Here is a 19,905-nt window from a genome sequence, read left to right as displayed (position 1 = left end):
GTACAGCAGTGGATGATCACCTCACTGTCGTTATCCAGAATGAGTCCAAGAAAGACACAGTCATCCCAGTTGGAACTGTCTTAGGCCTGCTGTGTCGCGCGGATCCAGTCGTTCCATCTCTGAAAGTTGCAGCGGAGGCAGTGACTGTTCCGACAAAGTTAGACCCTCAGCTGATCCAGTTTGGCGACTCGCCCATTCCACACCAATGGAAAGTGCGACTCCGTCAGAAGTTATGTGATCGAGCAAGCGTATTCTCATTGCATGAGTGGGATGTTGGCCTGGCAAAGGATGTGGAACATCATATCAGGATGACCGAACAAAAGCCATTCAGAGAACGTTCACGACGCTTGGCTCCAGCAGATATCGACGATGTGCGTCAGCACTTACAAGAGTTGTTAAAGGCTGGTATAATTAAGGAGTCACGTAGCCAGTATGCATCGCCAATTGTGATCGCTAGAAAGAAGACTGGGCGTATCAGAATGTGCATTGACTATAGGACCCTTAATAGGCGTACAATCCCAGACCAGTACACGACTCCTCGCATCGACGATGCGTTAGATTGCTTAACGGGGAGCAAATGGTTTTCTGTCCTTGACTTGCGTAGTGGCTACTACCAGATCGCCATGGCGGAGGAGGACAAAGAAAAAACCGCCTTCATTTGCCCCCTTGGATTCTTTCAGTTCGAAAGGATGCCGCAAGGCATAACAGGAGCGCCTGCAACGTTCCAAAGACTTATGGAGAAGGCGGTCGGTGATATGAACCTCCTGCAGGTGTTAGTTTATTTGGACGATCTCATAGTCTTTGGACGTTCATTAGAGGAACATGAACAGCGCCTCCTGCGAGTGTTGGATAGGCTTGAAGAGGTAGGGCTGAAACTCTCCCTCGACAAGTGTCAATTTTGTCAACCCAGGGTTAAGTATGTAGGTCACATTGTGTCCGCTGATGGTGTTGCTACTGACCCTGAGAAGGTGGAGGCAGTTGCTAGGTGGCCTAAGCCCACAGACCTTAAGTCGCTGCGGTCGTTTCTAGGTTTCTGTGGGTATTATCGGCGCTTTATAGAAAACTACTCTGCAATCGTTAGGCCCCTTACAGAATTGACGAAGGGCTATGCTCCCACGCAGCGTGGAAGGAAGCAAGCCCCAGACAAGAACAAGACATACTTCAAAGACTCAGAACCATTCTATGACCGATGGGACCAGTCCTGCACGGACGCATTCAATCGAATCATTCAATGTCTGATGAACGCACCGGTGTTGGCATTTGCTGATGTCAACAAGCCGTACGTCCTACACACAGATGCAAGTTTCAAGGGGCTCGGTGCCGTACTTTATCAGGAACATCCAGAAGGGTTGAGACCCGTGGCGTTCGCCAGCAGAAAGTTGAGCTCTCCTGAACAGCGATACCCTGTACATCAATTAGAGTTCCTTGCGCTGAAATGGGCGGTCGTTGATAAATTTCACGACTACCTATATGGAGCCAAGTTCACAGTACGCACCGACAATAACCCGTTGACGTATGTACTTACCACGGCCAAACTCAACGCGACAGGTCATCGTTGGCTTGCAGCCCTTGCCACCTACGACTTTGACGTGAAGTATAGGCCTGGAAACGCAAACATTGACGCTGACTTGCTGTCTCGCAACCTACCTGAAGACGGTGAGTGGGATGAGATGTCTCAGAATGTGGTTAAGTCCATATGTCGCCGGGTGGAAGTGGATGTATCCCCAAAGTCTTCCCCAAGATATGTGGAACAATTAGGAGCTTCGCCAGCCTGTATTCCAGAAGTGTATGCCTTTCCGTCTCAGTTACACCTCAGTTCACTGGAGCAACTATCGAAAGCTGACTTGATGGCTGCTCAGAAGAGGGATGTTGTGATCAGACGTGTGATTGAGGCAGTGAAACAGGGAGTCTGGCCTAGCAACAAGGATGTACCCCCAGAGATGCTACTGATGAAGAGGGAAGTTGGTAGACTTGTGATGAGAGACGGACTTCTGTACAGAGCAAGCAAGACAGCTGCAGAGGAGGCACTACAGCTTGTGCTGCCTGCTGAGTTCAGAGAAGTGGTGTTGCACGCTCTTCATGACGACATGGGCCACTTAGGTGTGGAGAGAGTAACTCAACTCCTAAGAGCAAGATTCTATTGGCCCAAAATGGCTCATGAGACAGAGGAATATGTGCGTAATTGTGGGCTGTGCATCACTCGTAAGACACCAGCCAAGAAAGCCGCTTCCTTGCACCAAATCACCAGCAGTGGTCCTATGGACCTGGTTTGCATTGACTTTCTGTCAATGGAACCGGATTCCAGAGGCATCAGTAACGTCCTGGTCGTGACCGATCACTATACAAGATATGCACAAGCCTTTCCTGCGAAGAATCAGAAAGCCCTGACAGTAGCTAAGATCCTAGTCGAAAAGTATTTCGTTCACTATGGCTTACCTGTTAGGATTCATTCTGATCAGGGAAGAGACTTTGAGTCGAGACTGATACGAGAGCTGCTGACAACCTTGGGGATACGGAAATCCAGAACGACTCCGTACCATCCTCAAGGGGACCCCCAGCCGGAGCGGTTCAACCGTACGCTGCTCTCTATGTTGGCTACCCTAGGACAGGAGAAGAAGAGATCCTGGAGTCAGCATGTTGCTTCATTAGTGCATGCATACAACAGCACAAAAAGCGATGCGACGGGATACTCTCCTTACTACTTAATGTTCGGTAGGGAAGCTGCATTACCTGTAGACCTGTGCTTCCAGACATCCAAAGACGGGACTGAGGAGAGAAGTCATTTCCAGTATGTGGAAAGTCTGAAGCGTGACTTGAAGAGAGCCTACCAGCTTGCAAGTCAAGCTGCTGACAAGACTCACTTGAGGAACAAGAGAGCCTATGATCAGAAGGTCAGTTTTCAAAACATACAGGAAGGAGACCGTGTGCTTCTGAAGAATCTAGGACTCAAAGGGAAACACAAGCTGGAAAGCAGATGGAGTTCTGTACCTCATGTAGTGCTAGGAAAGATGCCGAACTTACCTGTATTCCGCGTCAGACCTGAAGGGGGAAGAGGCAGAGTAAGAACCATCCATCGTGACCACATCTTACCTATTGGGCAATCTGTGAGGATTCCAGTAGAACAAGCCTGTGAAGAAATCCCTGTGAGACCAAGAACACGTTCAACCCGAACAAGACAAAGACAACCGATCGTGAGTCAAAGAGAAGAAGTTCCAGAGATGTCTGATTCCTCATCTGATGTGGAGTGTGGCTATTCCCATAGACCATACCGGGAGTATCTGGAACATCTACTGAAGAGGAGAGAATTGTCAGATAGAGTCTCAGTGAGTTCACAGGATGAAGATGCTATGGAACCCAGTCCTGTGCAGTTAGCTGAAGAACTGGAGTCCGACATAGAAGATGACGACGAAGGACAAGCCGTGACAGATTCGGATCCTTATGATTCCGGAACAGACCTGGATGCTGGAAGAAATTCTGTCCACGCACCTAGAGAAAAACTGAGCTCTAAACAAAACGTTAGTAGAGTACTTAGACCTAGACTAACTGAGAAAAGACACATAAAACCAGTATTAAGACTTACCTATGACGAACCTGGAAAGGCAAGTGAGCAACCACTTACCATAGTTCAACGAGGAGTAATTATTAAACTAGGGAAGTACTAGTTTGCACTTAGTTCATAACTAGGAACTCATAGTTCTGAATTAAAAAGTTTATTTTTCTACAGAGTTTAATGTGGAGCATATGTTTTATGTCTTATGAGGACATTTAGACATTTAGTAAGGGGAGGATGTAGCCCTATGGGAATTTATGGGAATTCCATTGTATTTTTATTTTGTTATTTTTCATTAAAATGTGCATTTCATAATGTTAAGAATGTTTAAATAATATTTACATGTATAAAAAAATAAGTTAGTTAAAATTGACTTACCTGGAAGAGAAGTCCAATCAGGAGTCGGGGTGAGAGGTCGTGAGGAAGCAGGAAGAGAGCATGGAGGAGAGAACGACATGAGAGACACGAGTGAGAATTGCGGAGTGCATGTTACATTTAGAAGTTGATAAAAACAAAGTTTAAGCTTATGGTAGCAAATGTGCTTGTGGACTGCACAAACAGTGAGTCTTATAGAGACATTTTGCAGTAAGTGTGCGTGTTTTATGCAACTAGTGTGGATAACTCGGTTAGAGTTTCCAACGAGGAGAAAACGGAAAGCTAGTCAGCTCGACTTAGCCAAGAGGAGTTTCAAAAGACTTTGCCAGCGAGTAGCCTGCTCGGCCGCCCTGTGTGCATCGTCTGGAAGGAGGTTGGATCGTGTGGATCTTCTGCTTTGCCTGACGACTTCACCAGCCGCCAGAACAGTGTGCAACGGCGAGGACGACAGCGACCAGCATTACGGTAGTCATTTTCTTTGTTTGCTGCGCCACGGCGCGAAACGACCATTTTAGTTTTGAGGTCTCTCCGCTCCCAAGCAACGCTACAGGCCTGCATCATTTCCTAAACGTCTCTACACACGACAAATGGTTGGGTACCCATTCCGTTTCATTTATTTAGTTAAATGCCGGCTTAGGTTTAGTACAGAAACTGAAACTGTTGTGTTTTGGACTGAACTGTTTAGCAAATGCAACGAAACTGAAATTGTAAAGAAACTGAAAAGAATGGATGTGTATATGTTTGACTAATTTTCAGTAAATAGTTCAAACGTATTTCTCTTGCATGTTTGTGCATGTCATTGGGTATTTTGATATTGATGTTTGATAGAGAGTAATGGTTAAAAAGTTAACTGTAGCCTCATTTAACATTTACAGTGATAGCCTATTGATTGATATTTCATTTGTTGTTTATTACACTGGTAATGTGGGTAGCTATTTAAAAAGATTAAATAGTGATGCTAGTGTAAAAGTTTAAGACATTTGAATACATTTAGTTAATTACTATTACAGCATTAGTTAACCTTAGAGAGAGAGATCTCTCGCCAGTATAGGAATTCGGGGAGCGCACTCCACACTATAGCTAGACACGCTAGGGGGCGCTACACTACCAAATAGCATATTTAACCCCCCAAAGTGAACTGGTAAAATGTAAGCTTAGTTCTAATCTAACCAAGCCAGCTGCAATGTCTACCCTACGTATCTGACGAATCCAGCGCCGGATTCGTCTATAGGCTACTGTTTGGTCTATTCTGTTTTAGGATATATCCCCCCCCCCCCCCCAAATAACAATATAGCAGCAATAATATTAATTTAATAGTTGACCATTTTTATCAGAGCTTCCCCTATTCCAATGAGCAGCAACCACCACTGGTCATACCATTTGATGGCAAGGAGTGTGGCATCACCGACGAGTGCAGTTTTCTCCTGGAAGGAGCCACGGCCAGATGCTTTCAAATCCTCATCCTGTACCATGGAACTGCCTGGTAAGCGATTCAAGCGTACTGTACCAACACAGTGTGGATGCCTTGCTGTGCTAGATGTGAACCAATTGTCGAAAAACACCTTGAAATTCCTATCCCGGGGAATTGGCTCTGCCAGGCGTAACACCACGTTCCCACTTGCCCCTACATCAGGCAAACCAGGTGGATGGACTGCTTTTCAGATGTAAACTTCGAAGTTGTGTGGAATGCCATCTGACCCACAAAGGACGAGCACTTTATAACCCCACTTCTTCGGTTTCTTGGGAAGGTACTGCTTTATTCTGCTTTTGCCTTTGAAGGGCACCATTTGTTCATCCACGCACAGGGTTTCCTTCATTGGAAGCTCTTTCAGCTTAAGCCTACCTTACATTGCCAGACTTTGCAAAGATTTGGAAAAGATTTTTGAAAAACTACAGTCTCAGACCCTCTCACATCTAGAGACAATTCATTGAGTTTTTAGTCACAGGCCAGTCTCAGATTAGGATTTTGCAAAGACTGTGGGTCACTATTTACAAGACTGCTGCTAGATTCCTTCAAATTATTTCCATCGTGCAATAGGCTACACGTCATCATTCACAGGAAATCACATGATAGCCTACTCATATCAAAGTAATTTTTTCGCGTTTCTGCAGCATTGTTTGATGTGTGACATCACTAACAGATATAGAGTTGTTCTGTCACGTAGAACAGCCGACTAATAAATTATAAGAAATGAAATAACAAATAATCATAAAGGCTACAGCTGTCGCCTATTTTGCCCCTTCCTGTTTCATGTTCGCGCAAGGTTACTATTGGTTTTTAATGTTCACGTCACTATTTGCATGAGCCACGACTGAAAAGACTTCCGATAATATCAAACATGTTTGATATTGTCGTAACGGCAAAACTAGAAAAAGACTGACTCCGACGGACTTAAAACAGCTAAGATTGGCACCTTACACTAAACGATTTAGATGACGGGAGCGCGCTGCGATTTCAGTACAACTCCCAAGATTTCCGCCCGATTGTGGAAATTTAGTCGCCGACTGTTAAAACAGACCAAAATCGTGCAATGTAAGCCAGCCTTTAGGCAGGATGTGATCCAGGAGTGGGCAAATTTTGTACAGCTCATCATAATTGGCCATGTCTCTTGTGGGCTGTTGAGTATTATCACTAAAGTGGAGACACCTTTTGATGGCTTCCCATCGTGCCAGGGGCATCACATCTGCAACATGAGAAACACGGCTACTGTGGCTCCAGAACATCCGAGTTGCTGGGAGGCCGAAAAGTGACATATGCATTGCTGTGCCAAAGAACTGCTTGAGTTCCTCCACATTCATATTAAGGGGTTTGCCAGGATTGTCCTGAACACTGTACAGGTTTGTTTCATTGACAATGTGTTCAAGAAGATCATACGACAGAAACCTTTTGAAGTACTGATAAGGTGACTGAATGTCACTTGGTGGTTGAGGGCTATCTGTCCATTCAGGATACTGAGGGGACATTGGTATGAGAGGTTTTCCATCTTGGGGTATGGGGAGAATAAACCTCCACTTGAGGGTAGTCATCTTGATCATCGTTTTCTTCTTCATCCCCACCATCGTGGATGTCTATAGAACAGGGCTATTCAATTAGTTTGTAATAAGGGCCAGTTCATGAAAAGTTTCACAACTGAGGGGCCGGAGAAATACCGCTTGAAATATGAGTAATTACGTACAAATGTGGATACAATAAACTACAACAGCACCAATATGGGTGTTCAAATGTTGCATTTTGTAAATGCATAATATCAGAGCCCGTCCCTTATTAGACATTATCTGTAGTGCCTTCCATTAAGTCACTTCATCTTGACGCCTCAGGGGTTTTAAATAGATTCCAGATTCCAAGGTTTACAAAGAGGATTTTATTCGTTAACGTGTACTAAAATACTCGTCAAAAACTCAGTAAATTAAAGTCCGTTTTTACTTAAACTTTACAAAATAAATCAAACGTATCAAGTTCTAAATCCACGATAACAAATCAAATCAAACGATGTCAATATCAAATCAACTTCCATGTCAAGATCAAATCCATTTCCATATCAATTGAAAAACCATTCGCCTGCTGGCATCTCCAACATTTTCCAACTCTACTCTGATCACAGTCCTTTGTCTAAACACAGGCTTGCTAATCAAGACAGGTGACAGGTGAGCCAATTGGGCCCATTTAACCCTTAGGGCAGGGCTCTTCAATTAGCGGCCCGCGGGCCGGATCCGGCCCCCGAGATACTTTGTAGTGGCCCTTGAAGTGTAGGCTGATGTTACAGTATATAGCAAATCCTTATATTCGGTAGAGACGGAAGTAGCTGGTGGAAAACACGATAATGGAGGTACAGCGATATGCTACACTGCGAGTAGCGCCTATAAATAATGTGTGTGCGTTGCCGTTGTAGGCTACTGTGTTACTGGGTATTATTCAAAGACGTTTAAGTGCCTTGCTTCGTTTTTATGCAGCGTCACCAACATGTTGACGTGCGCCAAATCCAAGTTGTTTTAGTCAAAGCATGAAGCATTTTTGGTGCATGAAATCTCACCGGTAGTGTGCCTCTCCAGTCCAAGCAGATCCTCGCGAAAACATTCGCCACTCGTAATGTAGCTATTGGAGCAAATAGGAGTCGGTTTAAAAGTTTAACTTTGGTGGCATCAGTTCTGTTGCATGCTCTCACTCGCTCTGAAGTCCTGCAGCCAGTGCATCTCAGCCAATTGCACGTAACGTTTAGAACGAGTTGAACATAAGTTCCATCTTAGCTTAGTTCCAACGTAAATTGCCACTACGTTGGAGTAGGCCTATATAAGCTACTAACATTTTATTGGGTCTCACCACGCAAATAGTTTCAGTGTAGGGATGCAACGGTTTTCAATAATTTATTGAACCGTTCGGTTTGGCCTGTTCGGTTCAATAGACTCACCTAAACCGCAATATTTCGGTATACGCGACATTAAACTTTTTATTTAATACAAGGTTATTGCGCGCGCGTAGCCTGGGAGCGATAGAAAGGAGTGCTTAGGACCCGGGGGATGCGTTTTCTCTGACTGTTCAGCTTGCCTCTCGTCAACCTTGCAACAACCAATCAGAATTTTACTGAATTTCCCAAGAGCCAATAAGCGCGTTGAAATGCAAATGAAGGAGTCATGTGAGAAGAAACAAACTTTACCGGCGGCTGCATGATCATGGCGACATTTGAAGTAGCCCACGAACAAGGCAAAAAGACCGTCAGTAAACAAAGCACAGTGTGCATTGCAAGCACTGCTTCACAACGATCACCTAATAAAGGTAACACATCCAACATGTCGGCCCACTTGCGCCTTCATCACCCGGCTGTAACCTTAAGTGGAGCAGCACGGAGAGTTAGTTTGCCACCGAAAACCCAACCATCCATTGCTGCAGCCTTTCGACAACAATATTCCTATAATTCCCAAAGACATAACGAATACGACGGCGTATTGGGGCCACGTATATATACTTTGTAAAGACGCAAATTTGCCACTTTAAAAGGTCGAAAATTTGCCACATTATAAAGTCTGTGTGTAACAGTGTAACCGGTGGTTTCTGCCCTGCGTTGATTGCTCGCTAGAGTAGCCTAAGAAAGCGTGACGCCGACACAGCTGAGTGTATTCTCTTTTTGATAGTTTACTGGAAAATATTGTAGGGATGGGAGGTTATAGGAGATGGGGAGGCTGACATGTCATTCCAAACTCGGGTCATTTATTTTCCTGACGTTGTACATGCTAGGCTACGGGCAGCGGGAGGTGTCCACTCGAAAAACAATAAACTCACTGCTAAATCAGTCAATCGCTCGTCCACTCGTCAATCACACAACTCTCTCGCACACACACGCACACACACACACACACACGACAGGAGACACAGGGGAAACAGACACTTTGTGAAGTGGCAAATTTGCCACTTTCTTCTCGGAATATTGCCCCCCCCTGACAACAGGTTGCAATAATGTTCATTTCATTGTTCTAATATTTTTAATGCTGCACTGCACTTTTGTCTATGTTTACATTTTTTACGTTCATAAAAGAGGACAGGGCAGGCACTCCCAAATCAAATATCCATTTGAAACTACACATAATACTACCTCACCAATTATTTTGAGAAGATTTTCAGAATTGTTCACTACTTTTTTGAGGGTGTATAACAGTTAAGTATTTTCTTTAAATGTGTGAAGAACAGTGAGTTTATTAAATAAATAACTACACATTACTTTATGCTGCACTGCACTATGGATAACATTGCCTGTTTATGACAGAAGGCAATGATGGTGTTCTTTTCTTTTAATACATTTTTGTGATTCTGCTTCATCTGTGTCAGGCTATGCATTTAATATTTTCTCTGCAAGTGTAAGTAGAAGCACATTGTTGATTTGAAATAGAAAAGGCAAATATAGCCTCCTGTATGCTAGAGCCAAGATAATATTGATATATTGAAACCGAACCGTTACCGTGGCCCAAAAACCGTGATACAAACCGAACCGTGGCAAAACTGTACCGTTGCATCCCTATTTCAGTGTGAAACTAATACACATCCATCGCCTTGATGTCAAGTCCACTGTAAGTAACATTAACTTGTGAACACGTTCATCCAATTTAAATGGTGGGAACGTTACATGTGCAAGTATGTTGAGAAGAGTTAAATAGCCTTCGACCGATTATGCATATTTATTTAATTTGAACACTGTTTGAAACCTGTTTACCCATTGGAAATTGTGTGGACCTAGCAGTTACTGCGCAAAGCTCAGATTCCATTGCTGTTAATATTATCACAGATTTCATATCAGCCATATTAGCAATGTAGATCCAGTGTCACCTTCCCAATGCCTACCACTGTGGTAGTCTAGGCCTGTGGCAGAAATATTCCCAAAACACAAATAACCACCAACAAAAATGATATTATGCATTTACAAAATGGAATGCAACATTTGAACACCCATATTGGTGCTGTTGTAGTTTATTGTATCTACATTTGTACGTGATTACTCATATGTCAAGCGGTATTTCTCCGGCCCCTCAGTGGTGATACTTTTCATGAACTGGCCCCTATTACAAACTAATTGAATAGCCCTGCCCTAGCCCATACCTGTCAACATTTAGCTTTCAAAATAACGGGATAACGTTACTGCATTTCGTAAGTTGTTTTTACCTTACCTAGAGCCTATATGCAGCCTATCCAGCTGCTGCCTGCAGCTTACTTCCAAAACTCCAAAGATGCTGTCAGATTTTGTTCCGAGGACACAAGTTAGGCAACCAACACTCAAGAACAGTTTGTGATGTGTTAATCAATTCAATTTCCAACCATTTCACAACAGCTGGAGTAGCCTAGGCTAAGACCTAGCCCGCTTGCTTGCGAGACTCGGCTGTGAACTGCACCGGTTTCCTTATTTGGGTTTACATGCCAGGTGTTAGTCTATGACAAAACGGTTGAAATAAATTGAAAGTAGGCTAAGTGATTGCGTGGGCTATGTGTCGGGTGTATGGCAACCTGTTGTCAGAAAATTAATCAGTGATTTTCGAATGAAGTATGATGGCCAAGTGAATTTACGAGAGTTCCACTCATTCCACAATTTGTAGTAAAACTACTTAACACTTTTGAATGTTCTTTTTACTTATATGGAGCCAACACTGTTGTTTTCCAGGTTCAAACTTCAAAAGTCTTAGCTCGATATATTTATAGTGTGTTTTTTACCTTTGACCTCTGACCTTTGAAAATATTTTTTTAAATAGTTGTGTTTATACAGAATTATAATAAAAAGTGATTTCATTACATCCACTTTACTCTCACATAATTATTGTGGAGGACCTCTATAATATAACCGTATGTGCCACTTTTGCATAGATGTTTTTAGTTAGATGAAAAACGTAAAAATCTCAAGGTATAGCTGACTGCCTCAAAGTGCCTGAAAAGGCCCTGGACCTCCGAGTGTTAACAGTAGCGTTTTTGTCTTTAACTGCCTGTGTCTAGATGGATTCCAACTCGAGTTGTGAGCGATTTTGAGATGGCTATGATGGGGGCACTGCGGATGGAGTTGCCAACAGTTCAGACCTCTGGATGTTATTTTCAGACAGGCGGCTCAAAAGGTGGGTAAGGAAAGCCAGTGGGCTACATCCCACTACCAGTACTGAGGCAGAATTTCCACCTCATGATTACCTCCCAACACACCACCAGGCTTCTACGTGTGTACCCTGAACTGAACGATTTCATTAAGTACATGGAACGCACATATGTGGCGGGAAACACCCTCTTCCCCCCTGTCATCTGGAACGTTTTTGGCCGTGGTTCCTATAACAGGACCAACAACCTTGTGGAAGGTACTGTCAGTATTAGATCCCGTCCCCTGATCTAAGTTTTCTCAACATGCATGACAACACGCATACTAGGCTACTGTACAGGGACGGACTGGACGGTCTGGCATTTGGGAAGATGCCAGAAGGGCCGTTCAAATTTATGCGCCGGCCGAGTACGCCAATTTGTTGCGGCCCATAATAGCACTGACGAGACCCATTCACAATCGTTTGAAAACTGAATGATCATCGCATGCAGGCCCCCCATTTTCACTTATGAGATTCGATGCTCTTAAAATCGTGCCTATTGCAATTTAGCAGGTATGAAACCCGATTGGTATTTAAATACGACATATACCTATATACTTTACAGTCATGGTGTATTTCAAGTTTTACATCAGCCTATTTTAATTTTGTAGGGAAATGTCTTGTTACGATTTAAAAAAAAAAAAACATGGTTTGAAATAAAACAAATCTACTGGTATTTTGTATTTTATTGTTTTAGAAAATGAAAATAAAGCAATGCCTTCTGGGAAGAATGAGCAAATCGCGTCTGCACGTTCGTGTGTTGAAAGTTGGACTAGTGGTGGTCAAGTTAAGTCATTCAATAGATTGGTGGTGGAGATTATATGTTTTAACACTAGAAGCGCCGTGCCGTTCTGACCCACTTATACCTAGAAGCGCCGCGCCCCGGTCATTTGACCGCTTTGACGACCTACTAGCAGACATCCCAAGTCTCCCGGAAGTTCGGAGTCTCCCGCATATTAAAGGGATAGTTCGGATTTTAAGACACGAAGTTGTATGGGTTCCCTGTCAGCAACGTAGTGCATCAGCACTGACTTACCCCCGACAGCGTCCTGTGAGCCGAGATCCAGCCGGTTTTAGATCGTTTTTGATGCTGAAGAAAGTAGTCCGGCAAGTTTCTGGGGTCACGAAAGTAAAGTGTTTTTCTTCTCAAAACCATATGCGTTCAACAGAGTGATATATTTGCACCACAAAAACGTTGTCCAGGAAAAATTCAAACCTCGTTATCACTTACTTATTTTTCGCGATTCCTATCACTGCGCGCTACTGACAGCTGGACAACGTTTTTGTGGTGCAAATATATCACTCTGTTGAACGCATATGGTTTTGAGAAGAAAAACACTTTACTTTCGTGACCCCAGAAACTTGCTGAAGAAAATAGTCCGGCATCAAAAACGATCAAAAACCGGCTGGATCTCGGCTCACAGGACGCTGTCGGGGGTAAGTCAGTGCTGATGCACTACGTTGCTGACAGGGAACCCATACAACTTCGTGTCTTAAAATCCGAACTATCCCTTTAATAGCGACTCACTGATGTCTGCAAATTACTTAAAATCTCCCGGAATCTAGAGCGAGCGGGCAAGATCGCGCACACACGACACAGACTGTGCTCAAAACCGCGCACAGCTCCCTGAAATGACTTTTTGCAGGTTGGGATGCCTGTACTAGAGGCGCCGTGCTAGAAGCGACCGCTTAGACTGGGAGGCTGTTACTTACACATAATGATAGCTAGATGGCGCTTCGTGCACGAATCAAATCGTTTGGTCATACCAGAGACGGTTTATAAAGCGAGACAAGTCATATGAGGGTCAATTCCGGTTACCCTGTGACGTAGTGCCACTCCCATTTAGGAGGCAAACGGGAGGCAAACGGGAGAAATAAACCTTATCTCGGATTAGGACCATTCCCTTAGCCCTACATTCAGCAATGCAAGTAACGAACCCATATTCTACAAGGCACACGTCTTTCTAACATTCCCACATTGAAATCGTATTTTCCAGCGTGATAAATACATAGCAAAGTAACTTTGTTCACGACCTGTCCCTCCTGACCTGACCTGTCTCCGCTAATTGCGCAGGTCACCTGTTATCAACGGCACACTGCTTCTGCTGCTTCTACACTGGTCTAAACCGATTACTCGTCACTGATCACGCCCAGATAGGAGGCGGAAGTGGGCACCATTTCATTCCATTGAAAACCCTCTTTATGATTCATCTTCCTTACTATACGATCTTTGGGTCATACATTTGTCAGACCGAGTTGTTGATAGTCTGTGGTTGTTTCATTAGGCGCGTTCAAGATGGCTGCGCAGCACAAAAACTGCGCAGCACAAGATGCACGTGGTTAAAAATCTGTCCACGATGGTCTAGATGGGTGTGTTTTCGACTCAGCAGTCGGTATCACATGGCCTCAAATTGAGCGTCAGCGTCAGTTCTGGCAGGCAAGTAGTCATGACGCTGCTAACCACTGTGGGCGTCAGCACATCAGCTGGTCAACTCCCCTCACTTCTAAATGGCTACATCCAAACAGGGCGCCTCATTTAAAGCCGCTTAGTTGTTCCTAACTGCTTGCTGCTCGCTTTATGCAACTCACTACGATCAAGCACACCAAGCTCATGCTTTTGTCCAGCACCCGTCTGGTCTTACTCACATTGCTGATGTTCAAAACTTCCACCACTTTCAAGGAGGATCTACAAGATGCATCGAACACCCAGCCATCAGAGCTTTAACCGGGTCAGGATGAGATGACAACACCGACGCCGTCCGTTGAACTCCTGGTTGGCGAGTAAAACCCTGAGTCCCCTCAGCTTGGCGATTGGCCGTGTACAAGACACTGGAGACTGTTCAAAAACAACATCCAGCTCCGATCGGCTTTTATTTTGTCCTCCTCCGCGACTCCCTGGATATTCCACCGGCTCCCGACGTTCTGCGTGCCTTCTCCTCCCAACATTTTGAGCTAGCCGGTAGGCTAGGCTACTGCACAAACGGAGTTTGTCCGTCCCAATTATTAAGCGCACTTCCAGCCAATGACTCAGTGCTTGCGAGCTGTCTACCATCCAATCTTCTCCCATGATATGATACGACTGCCAGATTTTATCGCTGGAAAACGACTCCATTAGGCCTCGTCTTCGTCAACCTTCATTTCCGCATCAGGAGTCTCCACCGTACCTGAACTGCGTCACCTCCAGCACCCGTCTCAGCGTGATTACGTCATCACAGAGTTCGCTCCTGGCGACCGCTGTACTCAAAGCCATCGATATCTCAGGGCTTTGGCTGTACCTAACCACGGGCTTGTCCTTCTTCCACCGTCTGCTGCCATCCTACAGCTGCCATAACATGTTCATTAAATCGTAAACATGGCTTACAATAGCCTATCAATCACACTGCCGCTTGCAGCCCGCTGCCCTCTTTTCTGGCAATGCTACAGCCATAGACCTAAAAGAATGCTACAGCGGATTAAGCTGCCATCTCGTGGCGAAAAGTTGTATTTACGCAGCTGTGCAATCACTGAAGCGCTATGAAGTGGCCACTTCTAAATGGAACCCACTGTAATCCCTTGTCAGACCGGCCATAACATAACTTGCCAATTCTATTATTTCTTGGATTAAATTCTACTTTATTCTTAATACTTATCGACCAATGTCTAACACTGACATGTTTATTATTTGTCTACAAGAAATAGGTGAGCGAGGAGTTCATTGGGAGAAATTGGGTCAAAAAGTCTTAAGAAGGAAGGAAACCCGGCGTTCACCTTAGGCTACTCGGTTCACAAATGCAAAGCTTGTGTACCTGACATGCTTGATGTTGATTTGCAACTGTCTCGTTGTTTGAAAAGAATATCAGACGGCACCATAGTCTACCAGACGGAGCGGCACCTTCAAGACGGCCTATCTATTCCAGACGGCGGCACAAAGCGCATCATCGATTGAAACGCGGGCAGAGAGCTATATGCACAAAGTCAGCTGGGCTATCCTATTGCGTTCCATAACGTGAGCACCTGCGGACCAACGATTGGCTGTCTGTAAATTTTGTTAAATATATTTGTTCCATTGCCTCCGACCCTGGTTGGGTCGCCGGATCCACCCCTCTGCGTTCCAGCATCTCCCACTTACATTAAGCGCTGCATAACTCATCAGCTGAGGAGCCAGATCTTCAAACCGCTGTTTCATGGATCATTGACTGGTCCGTTCAAGGTTTCTTTGCTGGTCCGTTGCATTTGCTTGCAGCATCATTGTAAAAACCTATTGTATGCGTCAAATGAGCTGAATAGTGGATGCCTCGTCATTGAAAAAATAAATTAATTAATTAATAATAATAAAAAAAAAATGATTCTCTTGTGTCCAGAAGCAGCCCATTCAAGCCTGGGATGCCCCTCCTTCAGCCCAACCATTCTAGCTGGATGATCCACTGCATGTGATTTGCGTGCTGCTGCGCAGTAGATGTGTGGAGTGCTTATAGGCCACTGCTTGAATCTCGGAAATGCAGCCTCCTTCCATCAAACGTAATGCCGCTGGAATCTAATTCCATCTATGCTGCCTGGATCCATCCGCTACCAGTTCTGGAAACCCATCCACACGTCTCTTGCTGAACAGCCTGAAAAGGAATCACCTCAAGGAGCCGCTGTTTGGCACTCAGGAGGGAAAATGAATGAATGAATGCATGCATACTCCTTGCCCCTGCTCTGCTTCCTGACCCACATGCTGCTCCCCTGTGCTTTAGGCTATCAATTCCATCCTCTTGTATTGACTGGTACAAGAGGCTTGCCAGGTATGGTCTGTTTGGGGGGAATAGTTTAGCTCGCCTAGTTAAACTGTGAGCGCCCCCTAATGCTGCTGCTGAACACAGCCATACCACCAAATTTAATTTGTAATATATTCATATGTCCTAAAGGATTTTTAGCATAGAGCTATTGTCCCTGCTTGCTCCTTGACCTATGTGCTCTGCTTCCCGACCATGTGCTGTGGTCCCTGCTCTGCTTCCTGACAATGTGCTGTGGTCCCTGCTCTGCTTCCTGACAATGTGCTGTGGTCCCTGCTCTGCTTCCTGACCACATGCTGTGGTCCCTGCTCTGCTTCCTGACCACGTGCTGTGGTCCCTGCTCTGCTACCTGACCATGTGCTGTGGTCCCTGCTCTGCTTCCTGACCATGTGCTGTGGTCCCTGCTCTGCTACCTGACCATGTGCTGTGGTCTCTGCTCTGCTTCCTGACCATGTGCTGTGGTCCCTGCTCTGCTACCTGACCATGTGCTGTGGTCTCTGCTCTGCTTCCTGACCATGTGCTGTGGTCCCTGCTCTGCTACCTGACCATGTGCTGTGGTCCCCTGTGCTTAAAGGCTACATTATTCCATCCTCTTGTATTGGTCACAAGAGGATTACCAGGTATGGTCTGTTTGGGGGGAATAGTTAGCTCGCTCAGTCTTAAACTGTGTGAGCGCCCCCTAATACTGCTGCTGTCCCCAGACTCTCTGCTCTTTCATGGTGCTCATGAAAGGTCTGGGTACTCCTCTGAACAGAGCCATACCGCCAAATTTAATTCGTAGTGTATTCATTTAAATTGCCTAAGATATTTATAGTCTGTGTTGTTCTTGACGTATGGACCTGACAGAAATTGAGCGTCAGCGTCAGTTCTGGCAGGCAAGTAGTCATGACGCTGCTAACCACTGTGGGCGTCAGCACATCAGCTGGTCAACTCCCCTCGCTTCTAAATGGCTACATCCAAACAGGGCGCCTCATTTAAAGCCGCTTAGTTGTTCCTAACTGCTTGCTGCTCGCTTTATGCAACCCACCTCCTCCCCTGCTCCACCCTGTCGTGTATAACATGGCATAGGATTTATGTCATAGTTGCCGCTCTGTTCATATGGGGGAATAGTTAGCTCGCTCAGTCTTAAACTGTGTGAGCGCCCCCTAATACTGCTGCTGTCCCCAGACTCTCTGCTCTTTCATGGTGCTCATGAAAGGTCTGGGTACTCCTCTGAACAGAGCCATACCGCCAAATTTAATTCGTAGTGTATTCATTTAAATTGCCTAAGATATTTATAGTCTGTGTTGTTCTTGACGTATGGACCTGACAGAACTTATCGCGGGAGCAAGGCGTGGCCAGGCAGCTGCTTCGCAGCGGAGCAGCAGCTTTAGAGGTACTGCAGAGCGCTGCGGAGCCTAGACCCTGCCTTCATGACGTCAGGTCTTTGCCCTAATTGACTTTTACATCCCTGACGTATGTGCAGGTGTTTAGATGCCTCCTCATATCCACAAGGGTCCGTGCCGGTCCGTGCCTCGTGATTCGTCACATGGTCAAGTCTAGACTACGGGAAGTAGAGTGTACAACTTCATAGCAGCGTTTGTATCCCCTCCCCTGCTGCCACCGGCAGCTCTCGCTGCTGCAAGAGGTCATTTGGAGTTGAACTTGAACACGCCTATTATGACATACAGCACGTTTGTGTTATCTGTTAATTTATTTGTGTTGATTTGTGTTGTTTGAGGTAAAAACTCTGGAAGAGTTCTTGAACAAACCTTAAGCAAAACGGAGGCATACGCTTTCTGTGATTAGGAGCCTGACCCGACGGGAGGGGAAGGATGAAAAATGTCGACCCAACACCGCTGTGTTGGATCTCGAGATCCGTAACCCGCAGTTCGGGTTTGGGCAGATAATCTAAGCTCTACAATGAATGGGTGGCTAGTTCTAATTCACTCCCCAAATTCACTTCTATTCATTTAATAGGTAGGCCTAGCCTATAGGCTACAGTGGGTATGGGTTGAGAATGCACCTTCTCCCGCGGGACTCCCGAAGAGATCCCGCAGGCTGTCAAGCCGATTTTTTTCGAGCCTAAGGCAATGTACCCAAACAACCACCAGGTGGCAGAAAGTTTAAACCCACATGCATTTAATGATGAAGACCGCATATTCGTCAATAGTCGACTCCTTAATCTCATTTAATCATTAAAATGAAGGTGATGACTGGCGAAATTAATCAAACGACGTTTCAATAAACCATTGTTGAAATGAATGAAAATGGTTATAGAAAATCGCCTACAGCCTTACGCCGACACAGCTGATTCTTTGATTGATTCTAAGCTGTTTTGATGAAGGGATGGGTAAACTGGCGCGCTACAAACATGCTACCAATCAAATGTAATATTAGTAGGACTAGCCTACTTAGACACTTTAGTCATAGGCAACGTTGCCATGTTAATTTGGGCTAGAAGTGCTTGCTTGTGGTGGCGCTCCTGTCCGCTGCTTCTCCCGAATTGTGCCGAATTGGCAAATTTGTCAACAATCAGCTTAAATGTCAAATCATATTTATTTCTCTTTGTCGCCATGGTATTGGGGGAAACGAGATAGTCAGTCCTCGTATTTTTGCTTCACGTTTTGTTATAAGAAATATATAAGTATATGTGTGTGTGTGCTGGTGTCTGTCCTCTGCTCAGTGTGTGCTGGTGTCTGTCCTCAGATCAGTGTGTGTGTGTGTGTGTGTGTGTGTGTTGGGGTCTGTCCTCAGATGTTTGTGTGTCTGCTGGTGTTTGTCTTCAGATCTAAGTGTGTGTCTGTGCCTGGGTTTCTTCGTAGATGTGTGTGTGTGTGTGTGTGTGTGTGGGGGGGGGGATATGGAGAAAATGGCAAATATTTAGCCTGGCTGAACTCAGACAAACCTGTTAAATTTGAATTTTCTATGATGACAGATAGAGCTGTGCATTCAACACAACTAACGGCTGTGCTGATGGCGACATGGTTAAACAGATATGGACAAGCATTTTCTTTGGAATTGAAACTACATTTAAAACCTTTCTCAATTGAGGAACAGCAACATTGTTCCTGCATTAATCCTGCACAAATTAATGGCTTGTTCATAGTAAAAGATTATATCTTACAGGAAGCAGCAAAGTTGCAGTTACTCTCCACTAAAGATCAGCGGGCAACCTGTAGAGAGTTACAAGTTTTAAAGGAACACTTCACCGTTTTTTCATATTAAAATATGTTATTCGCTTAATTAAGACGAGTTGATACATACCTGTCACGTTTCAATGCGTGCACTCACTGGCTCTGGCGTGCGGCGCAACTTTGATAGCACTTAGCTAGCCCAATGCATTCATTAGGATCCAAACAGAGATGAAGTTAGAAGTGACCAAACACCTCCATGTTTTCCCTATTAAAATACAGTTACACGAGTAGTCACACGACCAAGTATGGTGAGACAAAATAAAACGTGGTGCATTTCTAAGCAGGTAAGAGGGATAACTATATTGTGTGGCGCAGTAATATCTTCACTCTTGCACTTTCAGTTTCACTTTAGAGTGAGGATATTACTGCGCAGAGTCTAAGTTCTCCCAATATTATTATCAGAACTCCCTGCCCTGCAAGATATCTACTCCAGAAGAGTACTTCTAAGGGCCCAAAA

Source organism: Sardina pilchardus, chromosome 16 (assembly GCF_963854185.1).
Source record: "Sardina pilchardus chromosome 16, fSarPil1.1, whole genome shotgun sequence".
NCBI classification, from domain to species: Eukaryota; Metazoa; Chordata; class Actinopteri; order Clupeiformes; family Clupeidae; genus Sardina; species Sardina pilchardus.
This window is presented reverse-complemented; position numbering follows the sequence as displayed.